Raw genomic sequence first — 12,755 nt, forward strand, 5'->3', positions numbered from 1 at the left:
AAAGAGATGCTGTACCACATGTTGTGCCTTGTGTCCACTCCATGTCAGATGGTGCACTACTACGCTGTATTAAACTCAGTGTTATTTCAATCATTTTGACTTTAATATTCATTTGTTTGTCACCCAATGGGCTTCGCTTTGGTTTTAAAGACCCTGTCTACTATAGAAATTAGCATGCTCTATATGTACAGTGCTTGAGTTTGGAGATGTATATATATATATGTACAGTATATATACCACACATATTGAACAACACATGGTTTTAAGGCAAACTTTTCTTTTCTTACATTAGTAATTGAGTAGGTTTGTGGACGTGTTCTTTTCTACTCCTAATGTAACCATGTGTAACTCACTGAAATAAGAAGAATATTCATGGCCCTTCAGGGGCTGCGTACATTAAAGTTGACTTTCTTCAGCTCTGGATTTTCCTCTTGTCAGTTTTGCGAACACACACGCACATATTATATGATATTGCGTGTTTCCTCTCTCACGGCCCTTCCTTTGGCCGTCTGTAGCTTTTCTCAGTGAGTCGTGTTGAAGTGAGCATCAGCTCCTGTTGTCAGTGTCCTCTCAGCTCAGCGTGATGATAAAAACACTCTGTGTGACCGTTAGCGGCTCCCGCTGAATCCCTTTGATTCCCACTGACTGTGCAGGCTGCTCCGCTCCTTATCCACTCATTATCCGCTCGTTATCTGCCAGGAACGCCACCGAGTCCCTGGAAGATCACTGACATCCTGTCAGTCAGCCGCTCGCTTTCAGCCGCTACATGTCAGCCAATCCAATCCGTTATTACCCATCCATGGTAAGTAAGGCTGCAAATTGATAAAATCGATAAAAATTGACTATTAAAAGCGTTGGCAATGAATTTAATTATCGATTCGTTGCTTCGTGGGATTATGTCACTGACCGTGACGCAGAGACATGTTTGTGTGTGTGCGCACCACGAGTGTTTGTGTGTGTGTGCACCACAAGTGTTAGTGTGTGTGCGCACCACGAGTGTTTGTGTGTGTGTGCACCACAAATGTTAGTGTGTGTGTGCACCACGAGTGTTTGTGTGCATGCGCACCACAAGTGTTTGTGTGCATGCGCACCACAAGTGTTTGTGTGCGTGCGCAGTGTGTTTGTGTGCGTGCGCACCAGGAGTGTTTGTGTGCGTGTGCACCACGAGTGCTTTGTGTGCATGCGCACCACGAGTGTTTGTGCGCGTGTGCGAGTGTTTGTGTGTGCGCACCACGAGTGTTTGTGTGTGCGTGCACCACGAGTGTTTTGTGTGCGTGCGAGAGTGTTTGTGTGTGCGCACCACGAGTGTTTGTGTGCATGTGCACCACAAGTGTTTTGTGTGCGTGCACCATGAGTGTTTTGTGTGCGCGCGAGTGTTTGTGTGTGTGCACCATGAGTGTTTGTGCGCGTGTGCACCACGAGTGTTTGTGTGCGTACGCAGTGTTTTTGTGTGCGCTCGCGCACGAGCATTTGTGTGTGCGTGAGAGACACTTTTATCAGTTTAAGCAGGGTTTAAATGTGCTTTATAGATAAACTGTTTAAAAAAAAAAAATTACCTATGTTATCGTTTGTTGCAGCTCTAATGGTAAGGGAAACTATAATCTTCTTAAATTGATTACATTTAGTCTCAAGTGAACTGAACTGGTCTGAAACCAGTTAAACTTACTGTTACCATGTAAACCAGTCCATGCTGGGTCCGTTCAATATGATGACATCATTAGTGGTTCAAAGTCCTCAGATACAGAAGGACCAACTCAAGACGGTCATTACAGCAAGACACATGGTGCGGGCATCTGTACACACACACACACACACACACACACACACACACACACACACACACACACACACACACACACACACACACACACACACACACACACACACACACACACACCACACACACACAGATGCAGGTGGGGGGGGAGGGGGCTGAGGAGGGATACAACCATGTCAATGCGACTCTGGGACAGCGTCCAGCGTCTGTCATGTGGGTCTGGTTAATGAGGAAGTCACATATGGACCAGGACCCTCGTTAGTTACATACACACACACACACACACACACACATACACACAGACACAGGTGATTGACACAAGGCAGGGAGCAGCAAAAAGCAGTTGATGTTTTATAAACTTTTCCTGAATAACAAAAAATATTTAGGTTGCAAAAAAAGTGTTAAAGTGGTCAAAGTCAGAGATACCATAGTAACGGTCAGCAACACCATGATTAATGTCAATGTTACCATGGAAAATCAGTGTTACTGTGGTTGAAGTTAGTGTCACCATGGGTAAAGTCAGTGTTACGGTGGGTGAAGTTAGTTTTACGGTGGGTAAAGTTAGTGTTACCATGGTAACGTTAGTGTTGCGGTGGGTAAAGTCAGTGTTACGTGGGTAAAGTCAGTGTTACGTGGGTAAGTCAGTGTTGCGGTGGGTAAAGTTAGTGTTACCGTGGGTAAAGTTAGTGTTACGTGGGTAAAGTCAGTGTTGCGGTGGGTAAAGTTAGTGTTACCGTGGGTAAAGTTAGTGTTACGTGGGTAAAGTCAGTGTTGCGGTGGGTAAAGTTAGTGTTACCGTGGGTAAAGTTAGTGTTACGTGGGTAAAGTCAGTGTTACGGTGGGTAAAGTCAGTGTTACGGTGGGTAAAGTCAGTGTTACGTGGGTAAAGTCAGTGTTACGTGGGTAAAGTCAGTGTTGCGGTGGGTAAAGTTAGTGTTACCGTGGGTAAAGTTAGTGTTACGTGGGTAAAGTCAGTGTTACGGTGGGTAAAGTCAGTGTTACGGTGGGTAAAGTTAGTGTTACGTGGGTAAAGTCAGTGTTACGTGGGTAAAGTCAGTGTTGCGGTGGGTAAGTTAGTGTTACCGTGGGTAAAGTTAGTGTTACGTGGGTAAAGTCAGTGTTACGGTGGGTAAAGTCAGTGTTACGTGGGTAAAGTCAGTGTTACGTGGGTAAAGTCAGTGTTACGTGGGTAAAGTCAGTGTTGCGGTGGGTAAAGTTAGTGTTACCGTGGGTAAAGTTAGTGTTGCGGTGGGTGAAGTTAGTTTTACGGTGGGTAAAGTTAGTGTTACCATGGTAACGTTAGTGTTACGGTGGGTAACGTAAGTGGTAACAATAACTATACTTTCAATAATGCTATATCTGTTGTTAATAATGCTATTCTGGTGGTAAGTTTTTTTTTGTTTTGTTTTTTACTTTTAGTTTTTATCTTCTCAGAATTGTTTCCTGTCTTGGTAAAGAAGTAACTAAGTAACTGGAGGTGAAGTAGTTTATTCAATGTCTATTTAGATCAAATAACCTGTCAGTGTACTTATTGTTTCTATGTGGTTTTCATTTTTACTGTGCTTGGGCTTTACGTAGTTGGAACTCTTTAGCTAGGATTAAAATCTATTGATGGTCATAAATTGAAAAAGGATTTTTTTAATTCGATAGTTCAGCTATTTATTTTAGTCCGTTAAATTCAATACTTGAGTGAAAAGTGGAGCGTTTATAAATGGGTCAAAGATGAAACGTTGAAGGAAAATATCTTCTGGAGGCAGTTTAAGAAATCAGAGTCTCACCTTCTGAGGTCGGAGGTCCTCATAGCTCCAGGGTGTGTGCGTGTGTGTGTTTGTGCGAGTGTGCGTGTGTGTGTGTGCGTGTGTGTGTGCGTGCGTCTGCATTATTTTTCATATTATAGCCGATAGTTGTTTCAAAGGATCTTGTGATTTAGGTTGATTTACTTTTTACTTTTTCAGTTCTAGATCTATAGACATGGTGCTAAAACATGACCACTTCCAGTACATTAAAGGTTCTCAACCACACTTGACAAAAAGCCAGAATATTCCGAACAGGAACTGAAGACAAAATGTACTTTTAAAATATGTTCATGTCATTTTCAAAGTTCTAAATATTTCCTAAAAACAGGATTTGAACAGTTTTTCACTTATGGAGACAATAAATAATTGTTAAAAAACTAAATCTTTATACTATTTAGATGTATTATGTGTATTTGGGGATTTTTGACAGCCTTGTTTTGTCTAAAATTGCCTGGCCCCGACCATTGCTGCGCAGCATCTATAATCCGTGCTCGTACCAGGCATTGTTTCGGTTAAACTAGTGATTACATTATCATTTCTGAAATAGTATTAACTACTTTATAACAATATTTAAATCATTTTACTGTGATTACATTTACATAAAACAAATTGGTAAATGATAGAAAACACTCAAACTGTTTCACTATCATAAGGAATCTATGATTTATAAATAAATAAAACATGATTCATATTATATTAGTGTCAATAACACCAATAGTTTTTTTTCTTCTTTCACAAAGTGCAAATAAAGTGATTTTTCTATGGAAGCCTGTTTCTGCCACTAAAAAAAAGTCAAAAATATGAGTTAGTGAAGTCATAATTATGAGAAAGAAATATTTCTAATGTATATTTGCAAAGAAACGATGGAATCATTTTGAAATAAAGATGTATTTATGTGTTTTGAAAAAAATATTATTCAAAGTGTAATTATGAATGATAATAGTGTTGGTTGACTGCTGCAAATGCTCAGTTTGTATCGCGTAATGAGTTTTTTTCTCATAATTATGACTTTCTATCTCATAATTATGACTTTCGATATCATAATTGTGACTATTTCACATGTTTTCTCATAATTATGCATTTCTATCTCAAAATTATGACTTTTTCCTCATAATTATGACTTTATTTCACATAATTATGACTTTCTATCTTAAAATTATGACTTTCTATGTCATTATTATGACTTTCTTACTCATAATTATGACTTTCTATCTTAAAATTATGACTTTCTATCTCATTATGTATTTTTATCTCAAAATTATGACTTCATTTCACATAATTATGACTTTCTATCTCAAAATCGACTTTCTATCTCAAAATTGACTTTCTATCTCATAATTATCTCTTTATCTCATAATTATGTCTTTCTATCTCATAATTATGACATTTTCTCATAATTATGACATTTTCTCTTAATTATGACTTTCTATCTCAAAAGTATGACTTTTTTGTCATAATTATGACTTTCTATTTGATAACTGTCTTTCTTTCTCATAATTATGATGTTCTTTCTCATAATTATGACTTTCCATTTTTATTTTTTATTAAAATTTTATTTGTGGCGTTAATGGACTTTTTAGTCTAATGAAGGTTCAAATGAATGTTTAATAACTAATAGAAGACTTATTTAGTTATTTTATTAAATGTAGTTATATTGAACATTTTCAAAGGTTTTGTTGATGAACTGGAATTTAAAATAGATGATTTTGAGAGACTTTTCTCTGAGTTTGTTGTAATATTTGTACTTTTATTCATTTTTATAAGCGTTGTTTAAACAGGGGTCACAGAGCCGTGCTTTGTTAATAAACTGTGGATGAATAATGTATTGTGCTCGTTAAAGACGAGGTTCAGCTGCTCATTAACCGCAGATGTAGCTGACCTCCTCACTTCTGCCCAACTGTGCGTGGGCGAGCAGCGACCGAGCGGCACGCTCTGCACGCCGACCTCTGGTTCAGGAATCACACCGACAACCCGGAGACGCTGAACCGCAGCTCGGTGTCAGCGTTTAAATTCTCACCCCTTATTCTGAAAGACTTGAAAGACCTTTCCTGGCTTTAATCCATCACAGCGTCGCTCTAGCTCTGCTCTGGCTCTGCTCTAGCTCTAGCTCTGCTCTGCTCTAGCTCTGCTATCTCTAGGCTCTGCTCTTGCTCTAGCTCTGCTCTAGCTCTGCTCTGCTCTAGCTCTGCTCTGCTCTGCTCTGGCTCTAGCTCTGCTCTGCTCTGCTCTGGCTCTAGCTCTAGCTCTGCTCTGCTCTAGCTCTGCTCTGCTCTAGCTCTGCTCTGCTCTAGCTCTGCTCTAGCTCTGCTCTGGCTCTAGCTCTGCTCTGGCTCTGCTCTAGCTCTGCTCTGGCTCTGCTCTGGCTCTGCTCTAGCTCTGCTCTCATGACTTAATCCCACACTCTTCTTCTGTGAAGGAGGAGGGCTGAGGAACCACTGCTCTCTGACACAGTCGACACCTTTACCAGGTGGTGCTACAGTTCAACTAGTTATCATGTCATCTAGTGAACATTATGTTTCTTCACCTTCTGCGTCACCACAGGTGAAAGTAACAGATTATATTCAGTACTCACGTTACTGTAACTGAGTTGCTTTTATGGATACTAGTACTTTTTTTAAGTATGTTTCTAAATCAGTCATTTTACTTGTTCTGAAGCACGTTTTAAAGGAAGTGAAGCTATTCATTACATTTCTACACCCAACAGTTACTGAGTAGATTATCATGAAATATTTATTATTTAAAATGATCAACAGACATTGTGAAACTACAAAAAAATGAAATAACCAGAAAACAATCAAATGTATCACATCATAGCAGATCAATCAGATTAAACGTAATGTATCACATCATAGCAGATCAATCAGATTAAACGTAATGAATCACATCATAGCAGATCAATCAGATTAAACGTAATGTATCACATCATAGCAGACCAATCAGATTAAACGTAATGTATCACATCATAGCAGACCAATCAGATTAAACGTAATGTATCACATCATAGCAGATCAATCAGATTAAACGTAATGTATCACATCATAGCAGACCAATCAGATTAAACGTAATGTATCACATCATAGCAGATCAATCAGATTAAACGTAATGTATCACATCATAGCAGATCAATCAGATTAAACGTAATGTATCACATCATAGCAGATCAATCAGATTAAACGTAATGTATCACATCATAGCAGATCAATCAGATTAAACGTAATGAATCACATCATAGCAGATCAATCAGATTAAAAGTAATGTATCACATCATAGCAGACCAATCAGATTAAATTTAAACAGTAGCTGAAAAATGTAATTGCCTATTCTTTCGCTGTCGTTTCTATGACGATGTGTCACACCCTCCAACCTGCTGCAGTCCACCAGAGGACCTGATGGAAGCCACATGTGGGGCCTGATCCAGATGCTGCAGGTGTAAATGCGGGGGCTGCGGTTGACCTTTGTTTTCTTCCTGCAGATGTTGAAACGCAGCGCTTTCCCTCCATCCATCACCGTGATGTCACATGTGGTTACATCACACACAGCCTGAGGACACACTGCGTTCTGCGTGTGTGGTCGTGTGTCTGCTGGGAACCAAACCGACACGAGTAGACAAACAGGAACAATCTGAGCGTTTCCTCATCACACGCTAACATTTAAGTCACCAAAAGCCTCAGAGTCAGACATGAGCGCAACAGGTAACAGTCAAAAACGCAAGGCATGATGGGGAATTTTTTAATGCAGTTATGAATAGGTTTGGGCAAATGTCATTTTTGTGAAATTTGAGGCTGATTGAACCTTGTGTGTCAGAATTATGGGGTTTTAAAATTCTGGCGCACTCACAAAAATTAGCATTTGTACTTTGCGGCGGCGCTACGACCAAATCTGCTGGAACGTCCTATAAAAGAGTTAAAGTAGAACGTACAGTAGCTTTGGAAGCACTGAGAGCATTGTATAGTGTGTATAGTGACGTTTTATCTCATAATTATGACTTCTTATCATAATTATGACTTTCTTTCGCATATTTATAACTTTCTTTCTCATAATTATGACGTTTTATCTCATAATTATGACTTTCTTTCTCATATTTATAACTTCCTTTCTCATAATTATGACTTTTTATCTTTTGATCTGTCATTACATGTTAAGTAATATTTTTACTTATAAATATCCACAAAGCTGCTGCATTTGGAGATTTTTTATTTTTGCACAACAAGGAAACCTAAAACATTATTGATTTATTGGTGTTTTAAGATGTTTTGTAGATTATTATTTTAGTCAAAGAGCTGTAAACAGGTCTGCAGTGGAACCTGTTGGACACGTTTAGTTATAATTTAGTATTTTGGACAGTAACGTTCTATACTTTTCATTTATATTTGCAATAACTATCTCATGTACGGTTAAAACGACACGTTTGCATTGTTTCACAGGTATTGTTCAATGTTTTATAATAAAATAAGGTTGGAACATTCATGGTGTTTAATGTCAGTCAGAGAACAGAGACGGTAACTTCTATCATGTGGTTGTCTGATCCGAAGGCCAAATTATCAACATTTATGTTAGCATTTAGAATAAAGACCAATCTGAGCATTAATGCAGGAAAGAACAAAGGGTTTTGTCTTTGTAGTCCTTTTATGTGGGTTTGTTTGTTTAGTTTTTAGACATTTTTTGTGTTTTTTTAATTAATTTTGTTTGTTTTCTTGTCAATATGGCAAATGTTTATGTGTTTTTGTGTATTTTACTGTCATTTTGTGCACTTTCGTTGGCATTTTGTGTGTCTTTGAAGTCCTTTTGTATATATTGATGTTCTTGTAGTTATTAAGTGGTTGCTTAATGTCTTAATAATCTTGTGTACTTTTGTTGACATTTTGGGCATTTTGCTGTTTTTTTCTGTGTTCCTGGAGACATGCTATTGGCTGACGTACGTGTCCATCAAATCACACAATCTAAATAACAAATAAACGTTGTGGTTAATTTGTTTTTCTGACTTAAAATCAAAACAGAAATAGAGAAATTTTTATTAGAGATATTTGGATATTTTCAGGGAAATCAGAGCGAGAGCTGAAGTCCACTACACCAGGTCCTGGACCAGGTCTCCTCACATAATAGGACTGATTTATTTCAGCAGTTTTCTGGTCCTGTGGATGTTTTAGCTCTTAAAAAGCTGCTCACGTTTATGTTTTGTTTTGTGGTGTTACGGTCCAAATAGTATCCAGTTAAACTAGTGACTGTGAGGAACAATAGATGTTAGAACTTCTACCATTTGACACTTTTGAAAAAACAATTACAGCTTTTTTGAGAGCCGTAAAATTCATTTTGCACGTCACAGCTAGCCGTCAACACACACGGAAGTTGATCACAAGAAGCGAGGAGCACCAGTAGTCTCATTACACCACCTCTGGTTCCACATATGTGCATGCTTTTTTGGTTTTGATTTATTTATGTATTAATAATGTTTCAGTTCACCAGTAATGTGACTTATGCGTAAGTATCAGTAACTCTTTAACGAAACGTCATCCACACATAAATGACACCTCTGCCATCAGTGTGAGGTGGACAACATGATACAAGATCATTTTTATTAAACGCAGCAGAATAACTGTAAATAATATATTATCTATAATGATTTTGGTGAAAATCTTTAGTTTTTCTAATGTTTTTCCAATGTATTTGTAACGTTTTGTGCATATTTTAACATTTAAAACTCATTTAACGTTATTTAATGACCTTTTGTGTTCTTGTGTTTTGCTCCGCCCACAGGCAGGGCTTCACCTTCTCAGGTGTTTTTCATCGTGAGCTCTGATTGGACGGTTGTTGGAAAGCAGGAACTTCAGTCACGCACAGATGTTGGATCAGATTTCGTCTTCATCTGGTATGTTTGATTTAACAATCGTACACCACATTATGTACATTTTACTGACTTTAATATCATATAAAGGTATATTTTATAGTCTTAGGAGCACATGCAAACTGTTTCAGTTTGTTTGTTTCAGTTGAACAACAAAATATTGAAATATGGCAGTATCAGAGTACAATAAATTGTAAACAAGGAATTGGAATTAAGTAAATGTCAATTTTATCTTCATTTATTTCAGGTTTTGTTTCTTCAAATACCTCCACACATTGGTACAGATAATAATATATATATAACACTTTAGTAAAATGTTCAAAACAATCATTTTCAATAGTTTTACATTCTCTTTAAACTATGTATTTTAAAGGTTTTGATTCCACCAAAGGGAAAAAAAACACATAAAATAAATCCAATGTATTCATGGGATCAGGTTTGAGAAAAACGCAAATATTAAAGTATATTAATCTACAATTGAGGAAGTAATGAGTGATTATGTTAACGATCTGATGAAAAACTTTAGTTTAATCAAATGAAACTTAGACCCACACACACACACACACACACACACACACACACACACACACACACACACACACACACACACACACACACACACACACACTCTCCTCACTGTTTTTCTTTCAGTGCAAAAATCCGCTGCACACACGTAAAATCTCCCCTGAATATTCATCTTCAGCTGTGGAGCGATGACACGGTGTCACATGGGGGGCTGCTAGAGCACCGACCCCCTTCTCTGCCACATCACACGTCTGTTCTGGTGTGAACATGTAGCCGGACTCTGGTGTAGAGCTAAGAACCTACTCTGCTCTGTGTCATTAAGGCTGCATCAACCAACCCATCACTATTCAAAGTGTTAACGATTCATTGCTTCGTGCGATTTATGCTAATGACTGTGACGCAGAACCGTTTGAATCACCTGCAGAGCTTTGTGTGTGTGCGCACCATCAGTGTTTGTGTGTGTGCACCATGAGTGTTTGTGTGTGCGCGCACCTTGAGTATTTGTGTGCGCACAAGTGTTTGTGTGTGCACGCACAACCAGTGTTTGTGTGTGTGTGTACAAGTGTTTGTGTGTGCGCGCATTATGAGTGTTTGTGTGTTTGTGTGTGCGCACAAGTGTTTGTGTATGTGCGCGCACCACAAGTGTTTGTGTGCGCGCCCATGAGTGTGTGTGTGTGCGTATCATAAGTGTCTGTGTGTGTGCGTGCACCACGAGTGTTTGTGTGTGTATGCGCACCATGTGTATTTCTGTGTGCACACGAGTGTTGGTGTGTGCACGCGCACCACAATTGTTTGTGTGCGCGCCCATGAGTCTTTGTGTGTGTGCGCGTATCATAAGTCTTTGTGTGTGTGTGTGCGCACCTTGAGTATTTCTGTGTGCGCACGAGTGTTTGTGTTTGTGCGCGCACAAGTGCTTGTGTGTGTGCGCACGTACTATGAGTGTTTGTGTGTGCGCACCATGAGTGTTTTTGTGTGCGCCACGAGTGTGTGCGCGTACCATGAGTGTGTATATGCGTACCACAATTGTTTGTGTGTGTGCTCACACGAGTGTTTGTGTGCGCGCCCATGAGTGTGTGTGTGCGCATACACGAGTATTTGTGTAATGAATGAATAAATTCATTCAAATAATAAACAAATTAAAAATAGAAATATTGCCATTTCTGTCCTATTTTCTTTTCAAAGTAAACAGTATTAAATACATTTTCATTAATTACATGCTTTTTATTACTTTTATTTTAGAAAGTGATCTAATGAGTACATTAAGGTCCAACACAATATGTTTTAAAAGAAAAGTAAAAAGACAGATATTAATACACATATGCAGTCATATTGAGAACACAGTGGCATGATGGGAAATAATTACTAAAAAAATCAAATATTGTCCATGTCTTGTAAACAGTGACATTAGTGGGATGGTCCTGGTGTGGAATCAGGAAGTCTGGAAGTGTGTATAACGTTGGGTGTGGTTGACCCTCCTGACCTGCGGAGGCAGCACCTCTGTCTGTCAGCGTCCGCTCGTCAAACTTTACTCATGTGGAACATGACCTTTGATCCGTTTTCCCACGGTGCACTGGGGCGGTGTCTGCTTGTGATTAGCAACCCTCAGAGAGTCCACCGCTGACTCAGCACTGTTTGGTTTATTGGAACCATGGTTGTAGTTTAATTATCTCCTGTTTGTAGTTCGTTGGCGCCATGTTTGTAGTTTAATGTAGACTTCTTTGTCATTTCTCCCTATTACATTTGTAGTTTAATCCTACTGGGAATGCATTTAGAATCTGCCACGTTTGTAGTTCTGTGCTGTTTGATGACATTAGCATTAGCATTACAATATTTTCCTGTTAATCAAACAATTGTGATTCAGGTTTTGGTGCAGAAAGTTTTCTAATCCTTAGATTGATGAATGATTCCCTATCACTGTGTTAGCATGATGCTAATGCTAAAGCTAATCAGAAACCAGCTCTTAGGCCTTATAAACCCTTGAGATTCAGATGAAAAGTTAAAGTTTCTATTGTTTTGGGTTTCAGGTGTTTAGCATGTCGCTCTCACACTGTATTATAGTCTCAGATTGAGCTGAAAAAAACCCTCCCACGACAGGAAAATTACCGCTAATGGACCACCGTGTCTAATATCTGAGTCACAATCTGTCTGTAATTGCTGCACAAATGCTCCAGCTTTAAGGGAGACTAAAGTGACTCTTTAATAAAGCAGCAGGAATAAGAGCGCAGCCACTCTGCCTTTCCCTGTGAGACGTCATTAACGGCACAGAGGAGTGTCTGAGAGCTGCTCCATTAGCATTAGCATTCATAAAGACCTGATGACCAATCAGATACAGTGCAGTGCAGAAATAAGACGCCTGACAACTGTGTGTGAATTAGAAAAACACTGAAACATGATCCCCATCACCCACAGACACCTTTACCGGTACGAGCTGGTCTTCCTCACCTCTAGGGGGCGCTGTGTGGGATTTATTAATGATAACAGGACATTTATAGACATATTAAACTAATAATTCTACCAGATAACATAGCTTCAACAAGTACTCACGTTACTGTAACTGAGTTGCTTTAATAGTCCATGTGTTGATAGCCAGCTTCATAGTACAGCTGACAGCTACAAGTGAAGCCTGCTAATGGAGAGATGTATTTATCCAGTTTTATTTCATAGTACAGGACCAAAAATCAAAACAACATGAATACAAAACCAAACAAAAGCAGTTGCACTAAAATATCATTTTATTTGCAACAGCAAAGACATAAAAACATCTTTAGTTCACAATTATACAAACTGCTGGTGTAACAGCATCTACACTGAAAAA

At 38.8% G+C, this 12,755-nt stretch overlaps 1 protein-coding gene across 1 annotated transcript in view; it reads left to right on the forward strand.

Moving 5' to 3' along the window:
- The first annotated feature begins 545 nt into the window (after positions 1 to 545).
- LOC114477792 (POU domain, class 3, transcription factor 3-B-like) overlaps positions 546 to 12,755 on the forward strand; it is an 88,931-nt gene continuing 76,721 nt past the window's right edge. The window contains exons 1-2 of the transcript XR_003675776.1: positions 546 to 802; positions 9,328 to 9,439. The gene's annotated coding sequence lies outside the window, so the exon portion shown is untranslated. The remainder of the gene's footprint in view (positions 803 to 9,327; positions 9,440 to 12,755) is intronic.

Source organism: Gouania willdenowi, chromosome 2 (assembly GCF_900634775.1).
Source record: "Gouania willdenowi chromosome 2, fGouWil2.1, whole genome shotgun sequence".
Classification (NCBI taxonomy): Eukaryota; Metazoa; Chordata; class Actinopteri; order Blenniiformes; family Gobiesocidae; genus Gouania; species Gouania willdenowi.